Consider the following 19,189-nt stretch of genomic DNA (forward strand, 5'->3'; position numbering starts at 1 on the left):
ATGTGTTTGGAAGGCTAGTGTCACGCGCCACAGGGAAAACTATCTGCCCTCCCTATAGCTGGTGCATAAAGGTGTGATTTGGGTGTGCTTTCAGAACTTTCCTCTGGCTGTTTGGCTGGCACAGACCCCGGATCTCTGCCTCCTTGATGCTGTCATTACTCACGCAACGAGCGTGGCCAATGGCCTCTTTGTGCTGGTGCTCCTTTTTCTGCAGATCTTACGGGCATGGCTGGAGAGATGAAAATTAATATAGGCAGGATTGCTAAACAGTAAGAACCGAGCCATTTGCAGGGTTCTGTCAGGAAACATGAGTGGGGGGTGGAGGAGGGGTTAAGAGTGAGCGAAAAAGATGGGTGGGGAGCAGATGTGGGCTATCGCTGCGATCTAATCTTCAGAATAATTGTACTCATGTAAAAGGAGAGCTAATCAGCCCTTGCCCAAGGAGGAGAAAACTAGAGAGACCTCATGGTAGTAAATCCCCGGTCCCAAAGGAGTGAGTCCCGGTCAGGCACATGGCAAAATGCTCCATCACTCATGTCCCGTCTGTTCTGTTTTGAAACCTCCTTGCCTCTCGTCGCTGCGAGGTACCGTTCATAAGGCATCGCTCTTCCAACAGTAGGCAAAGGCCTTTTGAAGGTCACCGTGTCTTTGTTATTTAAGGCAGGCAGCACGGAGGCAGCAATTCTTATTTAGTCCCCAGCATTGCTCTGCCTTTGGGGGCAAGGATAACAACACAAGACAGATTTTCTGTTGTTGGAGCCTGGGGGGGAGAGGAATGAAAATGTCAAAGAGTGAATGAAATTAAAAAGAAGACACAAACTACTGAGCAGGACACATGATTGTGATTCCGTGGCCTGCCTGTGCAGACAGGCAGCTGCTCTCTTATTTATCCCATTGTATTGGGAAATGCTGCTCCTGATGTTAGTTCTTTGAGTGGCATGTGCTTTCCTAACTCTGTGTGTGTGTGTGTGTGTGGGGGGGGGGTGTTGATGGTTGGCTTGCTTCTGAGGCTTGGCCAGATAACAGGAGCAGCCGGTGACCCCCAAGTTGTGGTTTCTGTTTGCCTTGCACAAAGGGCTTGTCCTTTCTGTCTCTAGTGCAGTGGTGACCTAGCACTGGGTGGTGGAATGTCGGGCGCTGGGTCTCGCTGCTGTAGAGGGATCAGGTAACCAGTGGGGTGGTAAAGCAGCTGCCTGCCTGTCCTGGCACTGCAAACTCTGTTGCACCCCAGAAGCGTCCCGCAGCAGGCCTGGTTCGTAGGTGGAGGAAGGGGGAGTGCACAGGGCTCCACACACTGCCCCTGCCCTGAGCACTAGCTCCACACTCCATTGCTGAAGGCTGCTGAAGGCTGCTTCTGGGCACAGCATGGTCTGCGGTACCAGGAGAGGCAGGAAGCTGCCTTAGCACCCTTGCTGCACCGCTGACCGGGAGCCATTCAAGGTAAACCCCAAAGCCGGAGCCCCCTCCTACACCTCAAGGCTCCCATCCAGAGCCCACACGCCAGTCAAATTATGTTGGCTCACAGCATCAATGATTTTCTTCAACTGGGTCATGATGAAAGTTTGAAAACCGCTGGTGTAGGATACCTGCAGCTGCCTGAGGTCCAGGAGTGTCCTTTTTGCATTCAGCCAGTCCTAGTGGGTGTATATATATAGGTGTGTATTGGATGTACAGTTCAAGTAAGATATTACCTCCCCCCCGCCTATCACCTGGCTGAGGTCCCTCACAAATTCTGGACCACCCTTATGAAAAGACCCCCAGCTCCTTTACAAGAACACATTTTACTCACTCTTGGAGTGGTCCCATAACCCCACTTCCATTGCCTTTGTTGGTTGTTTTAAGATCTTCTACGGAAGATACTGGCTGGGCTTTTGTGCCGCTTCCATGAGGAGTGAGGAACTTCCCTCCTTATTGCCACCGAAAAATCGACCACTTACACTCCTTCCCTTCCTGCTGGGGGTTTTGGCTTGCTGCCTGCCCTTAAAGGGAATGCCCTGCCATCATGCTCCGGAGTGTACTAAGAGGCCATCAGTAAACCTCGCTGTTTAGTTGTGTGAGTAATCACAGTATCGAGGAAGTAAGGGTTTTGGGTCTGGACCAGGGAAGCAGCCAGATCTATCACATGTTGGTCTTTGAGGACAAACCTCAGCAGTTCTGGCAACCGGTTTTGTCGTGAGGTGGGAGATGGCTGATGCATAAACACGTCAGACTTCTTGGACTTGTATGTGGAAGATGTAAGAGCTGGAGGTATTTGTCACTCTATAGCAGGGGTGGGCAATAACTTTTTACCGGGGGCAACTTCAGAAATTTTTGAAGTGGCCCTGGGCTGCACCGGAAGGGGTGGGGCCTCAGATGGAAGGGGCGGGGCCAGGTTACTTCCCTGGTTCCCCACCCACAGACCATGATTGGTCTGGCAGTGGGGGGAGCATGTGAAAACTTTGCCTAACCTCCCCCCCCCCCCGAGGTTCCCCCAGGCCAATCAGGGCTTGGGGCAGGGGGCTTCTAAGGGGCAGGGAAGCAGCAGGGCCTCCGTGGGCCAGATCATTGCCCTTTCGCCCACCCCTACTCTACAGTGTTATCTAGGCTGCCATGTCAATATGGATGTGAAGAGCTGTGTAGCATTTCCTTTAGTAACTAGGGTTTAACGACAAAAGAGAATCGCATTGAAAATACTCTGGACCATATTCCAGCTTCGAGCTTGGAACATCATAATTTCTTCCCGTGCTCCGTTAACCCTGTACAGAATATACTGTCCTCCCTTCACCCTGTTCAATGAGATCCCACCTGTAACGGGAGTCCCTGCAGGGGGTTGTGGTGCATGGAGCAGTGTATGTGTACTTGGGCCAGTGTAAGTTGCTGTTAATTGTTGCGCATCCTGGACAATCCATAGCAAATATGCGTCTGCCGCAGGTGCATGCTAGGGACTTTGTTTGGTGGCTTATTCTCTAGGGCTATGTCTACACTGAGTTTTTTTTTTTTCTAGGCAAAAAAAATGAGGGACTCGTGCATGAGTCGCGATCTCATTTGCATATTTTCTGCCGCTCCATTTTTGCGCTGGGGTTTTTGCGCAAACACAAGCAGTGTGGACGTTTTCTTTTTGTGCAAAAAACCCTTTTCCCGCAAGATGGGTAAACCTCCTTTTTCAGGCATAAAGATCTTGCAGGAAAAGGGTTTTTGTGCAAAAAGAAAACATCCATACTGGTTGTGCGTGCGCAAAAACCCCAGCGCGAAAACGGATTAGCAGAAAATATGCAAATGAGATCACAACTCATGCACATGAGTCCCTCATTAGCATATTTTTTGCTGAGAACTCGTAGTGTAGACGTAGCCTAGGTCTCAGGTTCAGCCCTCTCTGATCAAGATGAAGCTGTTCTCCCTGACTTCAAAGCTTCCCCACCCAACTTGCTTTTTCTTTTCAATGTAGAATGCATCCCGGATGACTGGGTATCCGGGTGTGTTTTGAGATTTTTTTTTTTTTTTTTTTTTAAATTGAAACAGATAAAATTGGCATGAATTCATGAAACAGTTCAGTGGCTTTTTTGAAACCTTTTTGCAGCCCCCCCAAAAAATTTAGGTTGGAACAATTTTGCCCAGCTCTTATTTAGAAGCAGTTTTCTGAGAAGGTAGAAATTGGTTTCTAGTCTCTTCTGCTGGGACTTTCATGTGCCAGGGCCACTGGTTATTTGCACTGTCAAGGCTCCACTGTGCTAGATGTGGTACAAGCACATCCCCAAAAGGGTCCTTGCTTTGAGGAACATACAGCATCAGTTTTCAGCAAGTCGCCTGCCTCATGCACTGAGCATGGAAATTCCAGTCGCATTACTTGTTAGTGAGTGCTTGTAATCTTGGGCACGTTGTGTAGCTTGGGCACTCTTTTTCTTTAAAGATGACAATGTGTGTGTGGTTTTTTTTTTTAATTTATAAGTCCTTCATGAAAGAGTTAAAAACATCTAGGGGCTAAATCCTGCTCTCCCAGCAGATAGGACCTTTGCTCTGTCCTGACAGCTGAGCAGAAAAGCGGAGGAGAAATGGGGGAAAAAAACCAAAAAAACAAAAAACAAACCCTGCACGTTGATCAAGGCTGCACTGCTGAGAAGTAAAGGAATCTGACAAAGCAGAATCCCCAGAGAGTGCTGCTATACGTTTCTCTCTGTTCAAAGGGATGCCGTTCGTCTCAAATCATTATTACAGACTCTGGCTTTGTAATGTTGCCTGGCCTATAATCTCCTTGGCTTTGTGCAGCATCCGTGCTTGCATTCAGGAAGTGTCGTTGCATATCACTTTAAAAAAAAAATTTCACGTTTACTTCAACACATTGGCATTGGGTAAAATTTAACTGGAAAAACAGACTGATCCCAGATGATGCACGTATAATGCAGGGTCTTCCTGGTGTGAATGCTCAGATTTGAATTCCTCAGAGATAGAGATGTTAAAGTGTTTATTCATGTGGACATGTAACTGCTGAAAATTCAGCAGTTATAGGGTTACGTGTGGGAGAGGCAATGCCCTGGAGCCAGAGGAAGCAGTGTGTGTATGGGGGGGGGGGGGGAAGAAGAGGGGGGGGGACAGGCGGCTCCATGGGAGCCAGTGCTTGCAGGGAGCCTGCTTAAAAGCTGGCTCCCTGTGTGTATTGGCTCCTGCCCTTCTCCCGCTAGGTCTGATACAGACGCAGCGGGCGGGGAGGTGTTTGTGTGTAACCTTGAAGGCTGATGAGCTCAGGTTCATCAGTTCACCATATGCATGAATACACTATCACTTCCCTACTCCTAGACTTGCATTTTGAGCCATACATCTCAGGGAAGGTAAATTTATGCTAGTCTTGGATAGGCAATATTTAGACATCTCCATGATGCCATGATTTGGGAAATTTTAATAGACACACATGGTTTGAACATTGAAATGGGGCCAGACATTCCTGAGTCAGCCAGGATTTCAAATCCCAGCTCTGGCACTGATTTCTCCTGTAGACTTGGTCAAGTCATGTCATTTCTCTGCTTCAGTTTCCTCATCTGTAAAATGGGGATAAACTGTACTTTGGACCTTCTTGGCTATCAAATTTACTTCGTGAAAAGGACTATATAACTGCTATGTATTCTCAGTGATAAAACGTAGGCTTCTCTTGTGTACTTGCATTGCCATAAAATAGTTTTGCCTGGAGGAAAACTGGCTTGTTCTGTTATGTGGATTTTCAGTACACATGCTCACGGGTGATAATAGTGTTTTAATAATGCACCATATTTCTGAACAAGTAGTACATGTGATTTTAAAATAGAGACCTTTGATGTTTGTACCTGCATCTAGCAAACTTCTTTGCTTGTCCTTGCTCAGAACTTTCCAGTGGTCCCTTTTTTGTTTTTGTTTGTTTTGTTTTGCCCAATCTCAGCTTGTGGGTTTGAAAGGTCGCAGCATACAGTATGTTCTCTTATAATCGGATTATGGTATTGAATACAGATCTTTTTTTCTGACGGGTAACAGAACAGTTCCACAATGTATCTTCTCTCAGCGCTCCTCTTTCTTAATTAAAGTCAGCTTCACATATCTATAGTTCTCCTGAGGGAAGGCTCACTGAGGCTGAGAGTGTCTGTATAGGTCTGGCTATGGCTGGAGGAAGAGGAATCCTTGTCTAGGTGCACCAGCAGCTGGACTGCATTAAAGACCTTTAGTTTGCCTCCCCGGAAAAGCTGATTTAGAGGCACTTTGATCAGGCATTTTTATTGCTCATTTCACACTGGCTTCTCTCTTCCCCCTCCAGGCCTTCAGATGCTGTGTTTAACTAACGTTGCAGTGTTCAATGGGCAGGCCACTGGTCAGACTTGGAATCAGTTCCTGGTTCTGACACTGAACTCCTGGGTGACCTAGAGCAAGTTACTCCCCCCTTCTGTGCCTCAGTTTCCCCATCTGTGAAATGGGAATGATGACACTGACCTGCTTTGTAAAGTGCTTTGTAATCTATGGGTGGAAATGCCATCTAATCCCTGGGAGTTAATGAAAAGGGTGACTTTTTTTGTTTTGTCTGTCCCTTTCTGGGGATAAAAGAGATGCAAAGGGCTTGATTGTGTCTGTAGACCAGGGATGACCAACCCACGGCTCGTGAGCCACATGCGGCTCTTCTCCCCAGAAGTGTGGTTCGCAAAACTCTCCTCTGGCCCAAACGCCCTGCCCTTGGCTCCTCTGTGCTCACTGGGATGGCGATTCAAAATGGCACTGAAGATGCAGCTGTCGCCTGACCAAAAAGCCTAAGCTTGTTTCTTAAAGGGGCAGCCTCCTTTTTTTTTTTTTTTTTTTTTTTTTGGTGACTCTACAATTCTGGTGCGACTCGTCGCATTTTTTCTGCCACTGTTTCGGCTCTCTGTTAAATGGGTTGGCCACCCCTGCTGTAGACGCAGCCCTGAGCAAGTGCTAGTCCATAAACTGTAGCATATCAACACTACCCTCTCCGAGGCACAAATCTATCTCTGCTTCCTTCTCCTTCCTGTGGAAGAGGAGTTTCTGCTGGCTTCTTCTGCTGGCATGTAAGCATGCTGATTGGTGGAGCTCAGGCTCCGCCCACTTTCTCTCCTCCCACCGACCTGCTCAGGAGAGGGAAGATAAATGGCTCTAAGACTTGGAACCAACACCCTTTGTCTTATCTGGGGCTTATCTGGCATCAGAGTGGTTTCTTGTAGGAGGTGCAGCCTTTCCAGCTACACTGTAATTTGAGAGCGCCGCCCTGCATCCTCAAATCACAGCCTGGCCTGTGGAATAGAGGACCCATTGATTCCATCGCTATTTGGAAATCCCTGTCCGACTGGAGGCTGGGTCAGGTGCGGCACACCTCGGGCCCAATGTTTGCGAGCTGCAGAGTCTGATCTGGTCCTATTAAAAGACAGTTGCATTGCTGCATTCTATGGGTGGCTGGTAATGTAGGCAAGGGAAGAGGCATGACCCACACTGCCCAGGCTGACACTGCCCAGACTCCCTTAGGGGTTGGGGCCAGACCTGTATTCCTGGAGGCTGGGAAAAGCTGGGGCTTAGCTGGGAGGCAAGGGGGAAAGGTTGTAAAGGGGCATTATCTCGGGGGAGGGGAGTGGCTTTGGGCAGAAGGGGGGGGGCTTCAGCTGCTTTCCCCCAGATGTGTCTTCACCTGCCACCCATGCTTCATCCCAGGTGGGTTTCCTGAAGCCAGGTGCAATGTGCTGGCCTGATGCTTTGGCTCTGCCCAGGCCTTATCTGTCCCGCAAGAGTTTCCTCCACCACCTGTTGTCCAGAGGGCTCTCACTTACCAGGGTTATAGGCCTCCACCTCATTTCCCTTATTTGAGCAGCTCCCCAGTCCCTTGCTTTCCTCCCACTCTGCCTGTGTGTACTGATGGTCTGTGACAGTCAGCAGCACCCTCTTCCCTTGTGAACCCCGAGGCCATCACTCCTTCCCCACTAACCTCTCAGCCTCTGCGACTTGGAGGGTGAAGATCTCAAGGTCACTGGCAAAGTGTACTGTCCCCACATGCCTGGATATCCTTTGGCCTTCTAGGCGACTTGGTTGGAGAAGGAGTGTTTTTTCTTTCAAAACAGCAAAGATCTTCCCATCATTTCAACTCCTCTGCATAGGAGGCATTCAGGCCATTTAAATGGCAGCCCCTTTAGTTCTGTGGGGTGTTGGGAAGAACTGGCTGAGTCCAGATAATGGGAGAATTGATGGGGGGGGGGGGGAGGGAGAGAGACAAGAAGGAAGTCTAAAAGGATTAAGCAGAGACAGAGAGCTGATTATTTTATGGGTCACAATACAAGGCATTAGGTTGAGATCACAAAGGGCTGTAATTACCAAAGAAGGCTGGATTGGAGGGATCCTGCCAGGATTAGAGTGGGAAATGTTTTTACACAGTTTTGTTCCACTCATTATGAAGTTAGCATGTTAAATTAAGGCTGAAATAAGGTGGCACCAGTGTTGTCACCCAGGTATTTCCTGGGCCGTGCCGCCCTTTGGCTGCAGCTTGCAAACCACTCTTCAGAACTCCAAAATCAAACCTCAGACCCACGTCCCTGGTTGGGTTGTTTCTTTCAAGCCGCAGTAGAGCACCGTCTTCTCTGCATTGGGGTGGGAAGCTGAGATCAAGTCAGCACATTTCCAAAGTTAAAAACTTTTGGGGTCTTTTGTGGAGACACTTTTACGAGGCATGAAATATTTGCACAAGACAACAGCGTGTTTAAAATAGCTCCTTTGGTGTTGCTATGGCCAACGTCTGGCTCAAGAGTGACACTAGCAGACTACTGCTGGAGGAAGACCTTTTCCAGTGAATTCAGGCCTCCAGTGCCCACTGATTTCAGTGGGGGATAGGTGCCTACATATCTCTGACTCGGGGCTTTGGTGTCCAAAATGCGCACTGACCAGAGATGCCGCATAGTGTCACTTTGAGCAACAGAACTGCTTTGAAAATGTAACTGTTTAAACAGTGAACCAATGCGCCTGGGCTCCTGGTCCTGGTGCACACCAGCTCCTGGGGAGCTGACTGCTGCCTCTGATACAGAGGCAGCAGGTGGGACCCGGTACGCACAGGGAGCCAGGTTAAAAGCCAGGTAGCCGTATTAGTCTGAATCTGCATAAACAACGAGAAGTCCTGTGGCACCTTGTAGACACAGATTTATTGGAGCATAAGCTTTCACGGGCAAAGACCCACATGCATCTGATGAAGTGGGTCTCTTCCCACAAGAGCTTATGCTCCAATAAATCTGTTAGTCTACAAGGTGCCACAGGACTTCTCATAGCTTAAAAGCCAGCTCCCAGTGCACACTGGCTCCTGGGGAGTCGACTGCTGCCCCACATGTAACCACTGAATTTTTCAGCAGTTACACTGTTACTTAATTACATGCATTTTAACACTCCTAACTTGAATCATATTTGTGCTCCTCCCATTGTTCTCCTCTGTCCATCTATTCTTGGTAAACCCTGAGCAGATTCTATTTACTGTACAATGTGTCTTGAGCGGGAGGTCGGAACAACCAACAATGTTTTAGTTATAAAATCAGCCGAATGGTTGGATTGGTTGCAGTGGGGGAAAAAGCAAGAACACTTTGGGGAGTCCTGCGAAGTTCTTGTGACCCAGCAAAACCACACGAAACAAACAATTGTCTAAGGAAAAATGGGACACACGGTTTGGATTTTTTATTAGATTTGCAGATTTAAAAATAGTTCCCCGACTCTCATTAAATTTCAACGTGTGCCTGCAGTACCTTTGAAAGCTTGAAATGCGGTGCTTGTTTCATCCTTTTTTTTTTTCTTTTTTTTTTTAGTTAAAGGGCGCTGGTTTGTAGCAGCGTGATGTTCATTTAAATGTAATCTCACTCTTCCCTGTAGTGTCTGACGCAGGGAAGACGTGCCTTAGCTGCAGCAATGTTTTCTCGCTCCTAGGAGTGTTTGCTCTTCGAGCAGTAATGGCACTTAGTCGTTTACAGAAGGCTCCAGGGAAATACATCAGAAGAGTTTCATTAATGGTAGCTCTGAGTTATTTGTCTCATTTAACCTTTGTTGCAAAGCTGAGGAAGTTTTGACATCTCTAAGGTCAGCAGGACCGAAATAACTGAATTTTAGACGTAACCAGAGCCATTTGAAGGTGCTTATTTTTTTTTAAAGACTACATCCTCAACTGGTGTAAATGGGTGCACAATTGAGGTCTCCGCTGAAGTCAGTGGAGCAATGCTGATTTACATCAGCTGCGGTTCTGTTCACTTGTGCTTCAGATTCTTTGTTCTGTCCCTGCGTGATGATGTCAGCACATCTGCCAAGATGGTGGCCCTTGTGCTTGGCAAGTGTGGGGTACTGACGTTCCTTATGTTTGCAGCAGCACTGTTCCTAGTGTGTGGAGCCAGGGGATTTTCATTTTCATCTGCGGGATTGGTGGTTCTCAACCTCCTGGATGACTGTACCCCTTTCAGGAGTCTAATTTGTCTTGCGTACCCCCTCACCTCACTTAAAACAGGACTTGCTTACAGAATCAGGCATAAAAATACTCACGTGTCGCAGCCACCCTAGTGGTGAAACATGGCTGGCCTTCTCGTCTTTACCGTAGAATTATAAAACATCAATTGGAATAGACGCATTGCACTTTCATTTGGGGGTGATGCTTGAGCCTGGTTTTTACTTGAATCTTGTCTGAAGCCCAAGCCCTGGACACCGGGGCTGAAACAAGTAACTTCTTGGGGTCCCCTGTGGTGCAGGTCCCCAGGCAATTGCTTTGCTTGCACCCTGGGATGCCAGCTCTGCACCTTCAAAGTCCATTCTATGACTTCTTGAGAGAAATACGGATGAAGAGACGTTGAGAACTGCTGGTAGATTTCAGGGGTATGTGTGCCCCAGGTTGAGAACCACTGTACTGGTACCACCATTTTCCAAGACATCAGATGACCTAAAACTATTTTCTAGCTGATCAAGTTATCTGCAGGGAATAGAGAAGGGAACCAGCACGTCTGAACTGCGAGGCTGTTTGGACCTATGACAGACCCCTCTGCCTCCTATTACAATCGGTGTCCATCTCCGGGCATTGTGCCTTGGTTCCATCTCTAGCAGAGTGACAGGTTTCAGAGGGTTAGCCCTGTTTGTCTGTTTCAGAGTCTGAATTCCACTGGCTTGGTCTGGTATAACTCCAAGAAGAAAAATTGGGTATTGTTCCAAATACGTTTTAAGAAGGGACAGAAGGCCAGATCCTTTCAATACAAAGCTCCTTTAATAGGGGAAAGGAGCCCACGAAGCCTTAGTGTAGACTCCTCCATCCCCGGGGGCTGGGTTTTAGGTTTACAGCCCGAGTTGCTGTGTGTTGTGCTGTCGTCTTTCGACAGCTTGAAACCTTTACTGCTGAAGGGGCAGGAGACATGGTGATAGGGTTGTCAGGTGTCCAGTATTTGCGGCCTCTGTCTGGTTTAAAAAAAACCCAGAAAATACCAGACTGTTTGTCCTTCTTGGACAGAAGGCTGTTTGGGACATTCTTCCCCCGCCATGTCTGGTGGGGGTGGGTAGCGAGGAGCATGGGGATTTAAAGGTGCAGTGTCTCTTTTGTGTGTGTGTGTGTGTGTGTGTGGTGCGCTTTTTTTTAACCAATTTTTTTCCCCACCATGTTTGGTATTTTTTGTGCAAGTATCTGGCAACCCTACACAGTGAATACAAGTTGCTTTATCTGCACCAACAGGGAACACGTTCCTGTGACCTGGTATCCAGGAATCCAACTAATGCGTCTCTAACTTCTGCCCTCCATTTGGAACCTTAGAGCCCGGAATAAACGTTTGTTGCCAGGAATCTCCCAAATGGCCAAATCTTCACAGCAGCTCTCATTCGGCACCGCAGGTTGGCACCTGCTGGGCTTCAGTCTTGGAAGTCTGTGGGACTGAGGCCTGTGCTTAAATGCTTTGCTGAATCCAGGCCAGGAATTCTAGATTTGTACATTAATTCCTGCTTCCACATGGTCTTCTGGGCAGATGAACCAAGCACAGCGAGAGTCTGTTGCACATGTAAAATACATGCTGCAGTCTGAGGGTAAACATGTGCGGGGGGAGGGGAATATGGCGTGTCTGTCAAAACTATCTGGGAAGTTGCATGTGGTGCAAAACGCAAGGGTTGGTTGAAAAAACGTCACATGTTAGGTGCAGGGAAACTATGTAATTATAGGGTTGTAAATATCTACATCCAAGAGAACATTTTGAGACATACAAGCCCCCATCTTGGCCCATTAAATTAAAAGTTTATTGGCTACTTCATAGCAGGACTGTCCTAGCTGGGGGTGGGGGGAAGGTAGGAATTGGGGAGATGTTTCTAGAAGCTTTACTGATCTTTTGACCAGATTCTGTATCCCAGAACAACTTTTCTACTTTCACCTAGAACAGTTTGTTAGCTTAAGTTGATTTCATTTGATGTGGTCTTGTGGTTGGCTTAGACGGACTTCAGTGAGGAGTCTAAGGTTGTAACTTCCTAGGTTCTTTTCCCCGCCATGAATTGCTGTGCTAATGACCACTGTGACACCTTTGCAAATCACCTAGGGTATGTCTACACTACCCTCCTAATTCGAACTAGGAGGGTAATGTAGGCATACCGCACTTGCAAATGAAGCCCGGGATTTGCACGAGGAGTACAGCTAGTTCGGATTAGGCTTCCTAATCCGAACTAGCTACTCCGTGCCGCGTGTAGCCGCGCGGCACGGGGTTCGAACTGCCAGCATTTTAAAATGGCGCCGGCCGGCTTCATGCAAATGAAGCCCGGGAAATTCAAATCCCGGGCTTCATTTGCAAGTGCGGTATGCCTACATTACCCTCCTAGTTTGAATTAGGACGGTAGTGTAGACATAACTTACCTGGCCTCAGCTGCTCTAAGGGTATCTGTAAAATGGGGATAGTGTTTCCCTGGGCAGCAGGAAACTGTGAGACTTAATTCGTTAATGCTCCAAGTGCTTTGGGAACCTGGACAGGTCCGTGTGACAAGAGCAAAGAATTAGGCAACATGATTGACTGGGAATTTATTTTGCCTTGGATCTAGAGATGCCATTAAATCTTAAGCTTTGCTTTCTTGCGAGCCTATCCGCATGCACATAGTATTAGGGATGTCAAATACTGATTAACTGAATAGTAGATTAATCTAATGAATTCTTATCGGTTACTCAACGATTCTATAGTGCTTGGAGGTGAGGCGGGCAGCCAGTGTGCTCCAGCCCCACTCCCAAGAAGTCCCCTGCCAGGACTGAGACGGTCTGCTTACCGGTCTGCCAGTAAATTAACAACAAGCTGGCCAGCAGAGTGGGGGAAATGTGTCATCAGTAGCATTAACCTATAAGATTTTGCTTATTGATTGACTGCACTATTGCATCCCTTCATAGTAGCCAAAGCAGTGAGGTGGCTACCATGACCTGATGAGAGGGACACTTGTGGTTTTTGTTTTGTTTTTCTTCACCTGTTTATTGGAAAGACTGAGTAGGAATTATTTTTTCTGGAACTGTTCAGCCCAGGAAATCAATACTGTTGGTCTGGTGGGTAACTAGTGATTCTCTGTAACTTAAAAAATGCCTGGCTTGATACAGTGTACATTAATAATCCTGAGCCTGACCTGTGGCTATTAATAATGACCACAAAAAGGAGATGAAATAGAAGACACTTGAAAAGCATCTTTAACCTGCCTGCTGCCATTACAGCTCCTCCCCACCACCTCTCCCGCGGGTCTGGGTTTGAACCTTTTTTTGGTGTGTATATACTGTTTCACAAGAGACTGGCTGCTGAGTCAGGTAGGCCCTTTGGAAAAACAGATCCATCACAAGACTACTTTGCCCTTCAAGTCTAGTGTTCCTTCCTTTGAAATCAATGGGAGGAGTTCCCCCTGCAAAAAGTGGAACTGGCTAAAGGATTTTGGGGCCCGTGTTACTTGATGAATCTTCATGCACCTCTGTGAGGAGCAAGCTCTAGGCTCCCTGTCTTTTCAGGTGGGCAAAGCTGGGCCCGGAAAGGTTAAAACACCTTTTTTCATCTCAAAGATATATTGACAATAGAAAAGGTTCAGAGAAGGGCAACTAAAATGAGGGGTTTGGAACAGGTCCCATATGAAGGGAGATTAAAGAGACTAGGACTTTTCAGCCTGGAAAAGAGGAGACTAAGGGGGGATATGACAGAGGTCTATAAAATCATGAGTGGTGTGGAGAAAGTGAATACGGAAAAGTTATTTACTTGTTCCCATTATACAAGAACTAGGAGCCACCAAATGAAATTAATGGGCAGCAGGTTTAAAACAAACAAAAGGACGTTCTTCACACAGCGCATAGTCAATCTGTGGAACTCCTTGCCTGAGGAGGTTGTGAAGGCTAGGACTGTAACAGGGTTGAAAAGAGAACTAGATAAATTCATGGAGGTTAGGTCCATTAATGGCTATTAGGGTAAGGATGGGTAAGGAATGGTGCCCTTGCCTCTGTTTGTCTGAGGGTGGAGACGGATGGCAGGAGAGAGATGGCTTGATCATTACTTGTTCGGTTCACTCCCTCTGGGGCACCTGGCACTGGCTACTGTCGGCAGACAGAGTACTGGGCTGGATTGGACCTTTAGTCTGACTCAGTATGGCCGTTCTTATGGTCTCCTAGGCTGTGTCCAGACTCAGGGGTTTTTTCGAAAAAAGTAGCCTTTTTTCGAAAAAACTTCACCTGCGTCTAGACTGCAGCCGCGTTCTTTCGAAATTAAATCGAAAGAACGCGGCTTTTCTTTCGACGGTGGTAAACCTAATTCCACGAGGAAGAACGCCTTCTTTCAAAAGTGCTCTTTCGAAAGAAGGCGTTCTTGAAAGCAAACAGGCTTTTTAGAAAGGGAGCATCCAGACTCACTGGGTGCTTTCTTTCGAAAAAGCGGCTTGCTTTTTCGAAATTCTGCGTGCAGTCTAGACGCTCTTTCGAAAGAGCCTCTTTCGAAAGAGGCTTGCAGTCTAGACATAGCCCTAGGGAGGAGGGCTGGGAATAGAACCCAGAACTGCTAGTCCCTCTCTGCTCCAGAGAGGAGCATGCAGAACAGCTTGAGAGTGATGCAGGGAGCAGAGAACTCACCCACTAGCTGAAGATAAGCAACAGGTTTCATTAGGGGAAAGTGCTGCCGAGTGAGCCCTGCTGTGAGCACAGGTGCTAGCCTGCTCTGGAATGGGGACTTAAAGGTCAGAGCAGGGAAGGGAGTGTTGCATGATCCCTTTTCCCCCCTCACAGTGCACTTAACTCTCCATGTCAGCCCTCTGTCTGGGCGTGGGAGATGCTCTTGCTCCCTCCAGATACGGCACATGCTTTTCCAGGAGGTTCCTCCTTTTAAACCCAATTTTACAGTTGGGTTGACTGAGGCAAAAGGAGGTCAAACGATTTGCCGGGGGTCACTCCATAAGTGGCTCAGATTAAATCTGAACCCAGGACCCTCCCGGTTCCCAGCCTTGGCTGTGGCTGCCAGACCAGATGGCCTCCTGAATGCAACTTAAAGATCCTCAGCCTTTTCTCTCCTTCATTGTTCTCTTTTGTGCGGCTTTGAATGAAGGACGTTGAAAGTGAGAGTCGGTTGGGATTTGCCGAGTCTGGCTGACTTTGTTTAATGACGTGGGTTCTCAGGAGAGGGTTTAAAGCTGCTTCCCTGTGTGCTGGTCTGTAAAAGGCTTCAAAATCTCCTTGCTCTCCATCACTGGGAGCGGTTTTCGAAGCATAAAAGCTGCTTTTCTCTCGCCAAAGCAGCAGCAGGTGAAAATGGACCTTGCGTACGTTTCATCTGCGCGGCTGTTGCACTGTGTAGCCCCCTGCCAAGTGGCGATGGGTAGAGAGATAAGGGCAGGGGTGAAGTCTGTCTGAAGCAAAACTTTTTTGGCCCAAGTCCTATGAATGGCCTGTCAGGGTGATGCTTGCCCCAGCCCGGCCTCATCTCTAGGGGCACAGTGAATGGACATGCCCTGTTCCTCCGGCTGTTCACATGCTCCTCTCTGAGCAGCAGCTTTTGCACTGAAACTGAACTAAGCTGTGACTTGCACTGGAGTTTTAAGACCCTTTCTCCTGGGAACATGGTGCTCAGAGGAGCTGGCTCCTTCCCCCCAGGCCGCCCGCCAATGCACACGGAAGGGATGCTGGTGGCGGCTTGGTGTGGGAAGGTCTCTTCAGTCCACACGATCCCACTGCATCCCATTTCTGCAATGTTTTGTGTCTGTCAACCCTGCCCATGCCATGTAAAGGGGTGGGGGTGGAGGGTAGCATGGTAACAAAAGGGAACAGATGTGTAGAGTTAACACACAAGGGAGAAGGAAGAGTTTACTGACCATGAACTCTTGAACATATGGAGGCGGCAATTTCTAAGTTTCGCCTCCCTCCATCCCCTGCTCATGTATGATACAAAATCTGCACAGGCTGCCCACACTGGGTGAAGTTGTGACCTTTTTGTGACTCAGTTTCCCCGTCTATGAAACGGCGGGAGGGAACTGACACTATTTCTGTAAATCGCTTAGAGGAAAGGTACCATATATGGGCAAAGTCTGAAGGGAACAGCTACATAAGCCACTCTGTGCTCCAGAAATGGATGCTATTTGGGTATTGTTTCCTTCCCCGTCACTTGGACAGCACAGAAGAGGACATGCCTGTACACTGGCACTGGTGTTCCTTGAAGAGCCAGGGAAATTCCTTTCGTAGGGCTGGATAGCTCTTCTCCACAAGCCTCCCTTCTCCTCCTCCTTCTAGAGGGCCTACTTTCCCCACCGTAGGGACTCTCAGGCCTGAATAAACTGGCACCTCTGAGTGTTCCTTGATTAATGGCATTTCTTTGTCCATCCTAAGAGGCCCCTATTATGTCCCTTTGATGCTGCGTTTTGCACTTACCACTGTCACTGAGCTCAATGAGGAATTTTCACAGGTCACGGCAGAGGGACAATGGATCGGGCTACGTTTGGAAGAAACAAATGAAATTTTGCTGCAACTGAGCGCGCTAATTAAGAGCAAGGATCAATTCTGGCACACAAAGAAGAGAGTTTGAGGCGGGTGGCATGTAACCGAGTGGTAGTGCTTGCAATGAGAGACGTGTGCATGGATATATGCTTTCCTGCAGTCTCCTTCCCAGTTGCATTCGATCATCATGCTTCTGTGCTTATTCATTTTGGAAGCACATGATGTTTTCCCACCGAGTGTGGCTTAGGTCAGGCATTTAATTCTGAGAAGACTTATTAGATTTACTCCATTGCCTGGTGAATGCAGCATTGTCCTGTGTAGTACTAAAAATATCAAGCCAGCAGGCTCACGTTCCACATGGTCATTGATTCATGTACAAACATTTCCACAGCAGGGCAAACTTATCTGGTGCTTTGTAAACACAGAATCGGATGCAGTCCCTGCCCCAAAGAACTTGCAGTCTGAGGCCAGTCAGTGAATGCCGTTCCTCAGTGTATTTCCTCACTCCACTGGTAGCAGAGTCGCAGTCCAGGTGAGTGAGGAGGGCAAAATCTGGCCCTAAGGCAGACCAGAACGCCAACAGTGCTGGGGAGCAACAGTGAGCCGAGGTGAGTGAAGGGGAAGGAGAAAGGAAGAGTTTCTGGAGGGACCGGTGGAAGAGCAGGACAAGAAGCAGTGGGCTTAAACCGCAGCAAGGGAGGTTTAGGTTGGACATTAGGGGAAAAACTTAACTGTCAGGGTGGTGAAACACTGGAATAAATTGCCTGAGGAGGTTGTGGAATCTCCATCACTGGAGATATTTAAGAGCAGGTTGGATAGACATCTATCAGGGATGATCTAGATGGTGCTTGGTCCTGCCGTGAGGGCAGGGGACTGGACTCGATCTCTTGAGGGCCCTTCCAGCTCTGTTTCTGTGAGAGGTCATGCCAGACAGGAAGCCAGGAAAGTGTAACCGTTGGGAAGGGAGCAATAAGGAGAACTTAGACTGTCTTATGTGTAGGCTCCATTCACAGCAGCTCTTTGTGAGGTTTTTAAAAAGTTCAGGGACTGCAGAGTTGCACATTGTTGTGGACTGTCTCTTCAGCCGTGGTGACTGGTCCCTGCTCACTGGCTGGAGAGGGAGGCTCTCTTTTCATCTCAGCAGTAGCCACTAGTGGGTGGAGTCACTCTTTACTTTCACTGGCTAGATTTTCATTGATCTTTTATGTTCACCAACCCGTGTTTGCCAGGACGGAATACATTTCCATTGCCTTCTTTTGGGCGTGTTCAGAATGAAAAGGCTTAAAGTGAATGAAAACCAGCTGAATAAGGCAGTTGTGCAAATATTGCGCTCAATCCAAAATCCAGCGAAGGCACACGGGGCCGGCCTTTGGACACAGGCCCAGTTGGCCCAGCCCTGGGTACCACAGGCAGAGGGCAAGGGGTGAATGGGCCTGGGTGTTGTGAGGCAACAAGGGTGGAAGGCCCTGGGCAGTGTGGTGGGGCATGCTAGAAGCACAGGGCTGGGGTTGGGGACACTGCTAGTAGGAAAGTGCAGGGGTGGGGATGGAGGGGGGGCACTGTGCAGGGGTTAGTGGAAAAGGGGGCACAGGATGGGGGTGCAGGAGTTGGAGCTCATGGGTGCTAGGGGAACTGGGTGGTGCTGTGCTCACACGGGTTGGGGCACCAAAGCACAGGTTTACCCAGATGCTGTTTTGTCTCAGGCTAGCCCCGGGGGCACATGGTCACTGCTGAAACTTCCTGAGTTTGAATCCTGAAAGGCCAAGTCTGTTCTCAGGGACCCTTCCCAGAGATGCTTTTGTGTCAGTAAAGGCTCCAAAGTATTTGGCTGAAACGGGGGTTTTCATATTTAGGAACCGCCCCCCCCCCCCAATGGATTTGAAGTCCATTTACTGCTCCTGTGTTACGTGTTTCCTGGGCATGGTTTGCCTTTTTTCGGGACTGACTTGTATCAGGGCACAGGGTTTCTTCCTTACTGCCCATCGTGGTCTCCTCTTTGCTCCTAAAGGAATCTTCCTGACTGTACTTCCAGACCTCAAAAGGCTTTGATGATCATCATAATACTTCCTCCTTATTCATTGAAATCAAAGTGCTTTTCAAAGGAGGTGTCAATATTGTTGTCTCCTTTTTACAGATGGGGAAACTGAGGCAGGGGAAGACCATGGCACATTTCTTGGGACTTCAGCTCTGCAGGGGAGATCCTGCCAGGGCTTAGAACGTCAGCCATGCTCCTGCTGAAGCCCTCAGCCCCCCAGGAGGTGCCTCCCATGGGGGTGAAATTCACTGGGCAGAAGCCCTTCCCACACAACCTAGCGGCAGGGTAAAAAACCACCCCTTCCATAAGCCAACCTTTAAATTTGTACTACTGAATCAAGAGGGCGCTGGCTGCGTGTCTGTGTTCCTGAGCCACTCTTTGATTTGTCCATTGATGCTGTCTAAGCGTTTTAGGGCGGGGCTGTTCCACTGCATTTATACAGCTCCCAGGACCCTGGGTTCCCATTCTCTGAGGGGGCCCCTAGGCACCACCACAACACAAATCATTATGGTAACAATAAGACACAAGAATGCGAAGGTGAAAGCTTTTCTTCATACACCTGCTGCATTCATAGCAAACCGTTGCCCCAGTAAAAAATACTGAGCCAGATCCTAACCTGCCTTGGACTGCACCAAGAACAAGATGGCCGATATTTTGAAACCTGGTCTCTGATATTTTTTGGGGGGGTTTTTTGGACCGCCTTGATTCTCCGGCGCCCCCTTGGAAGTGGGTCCCTGCTGCTGCTCTTCACATCAGGTGGAATCCTGGGTCCTCAG

The 19,189-nt window shown here is 48.3% G+C and overlaps 1 protein-coding gene across 3 annotated transcripts in view; it reads left to right on the forward strand.

Moving 5' to 3' along the window:
* The window catches only part of IGDCC3 (immunoglobulin superfamily DCC subclass member 3), a 226,012-nt gene that overhangs the window by 19,571 nt on the left and 187,252 nt on the right, over positions 1-19,189 (forward strand). The window lies entirely within an intron of this gene.

Source organism: Pelodiscus sinensis, chromosome 14 (assembly GCF_049634645.1).
Source record: "Pelodiscus sinensis isolate JC-2024 chromosome 14, ASM4963464v1, whole genome shotgun sequence".
NCBI lineage: Eukaryota > Metazoa > Chordata > Testudines > Trionychidae > Pelodiscus > Pelodiscus sinensis.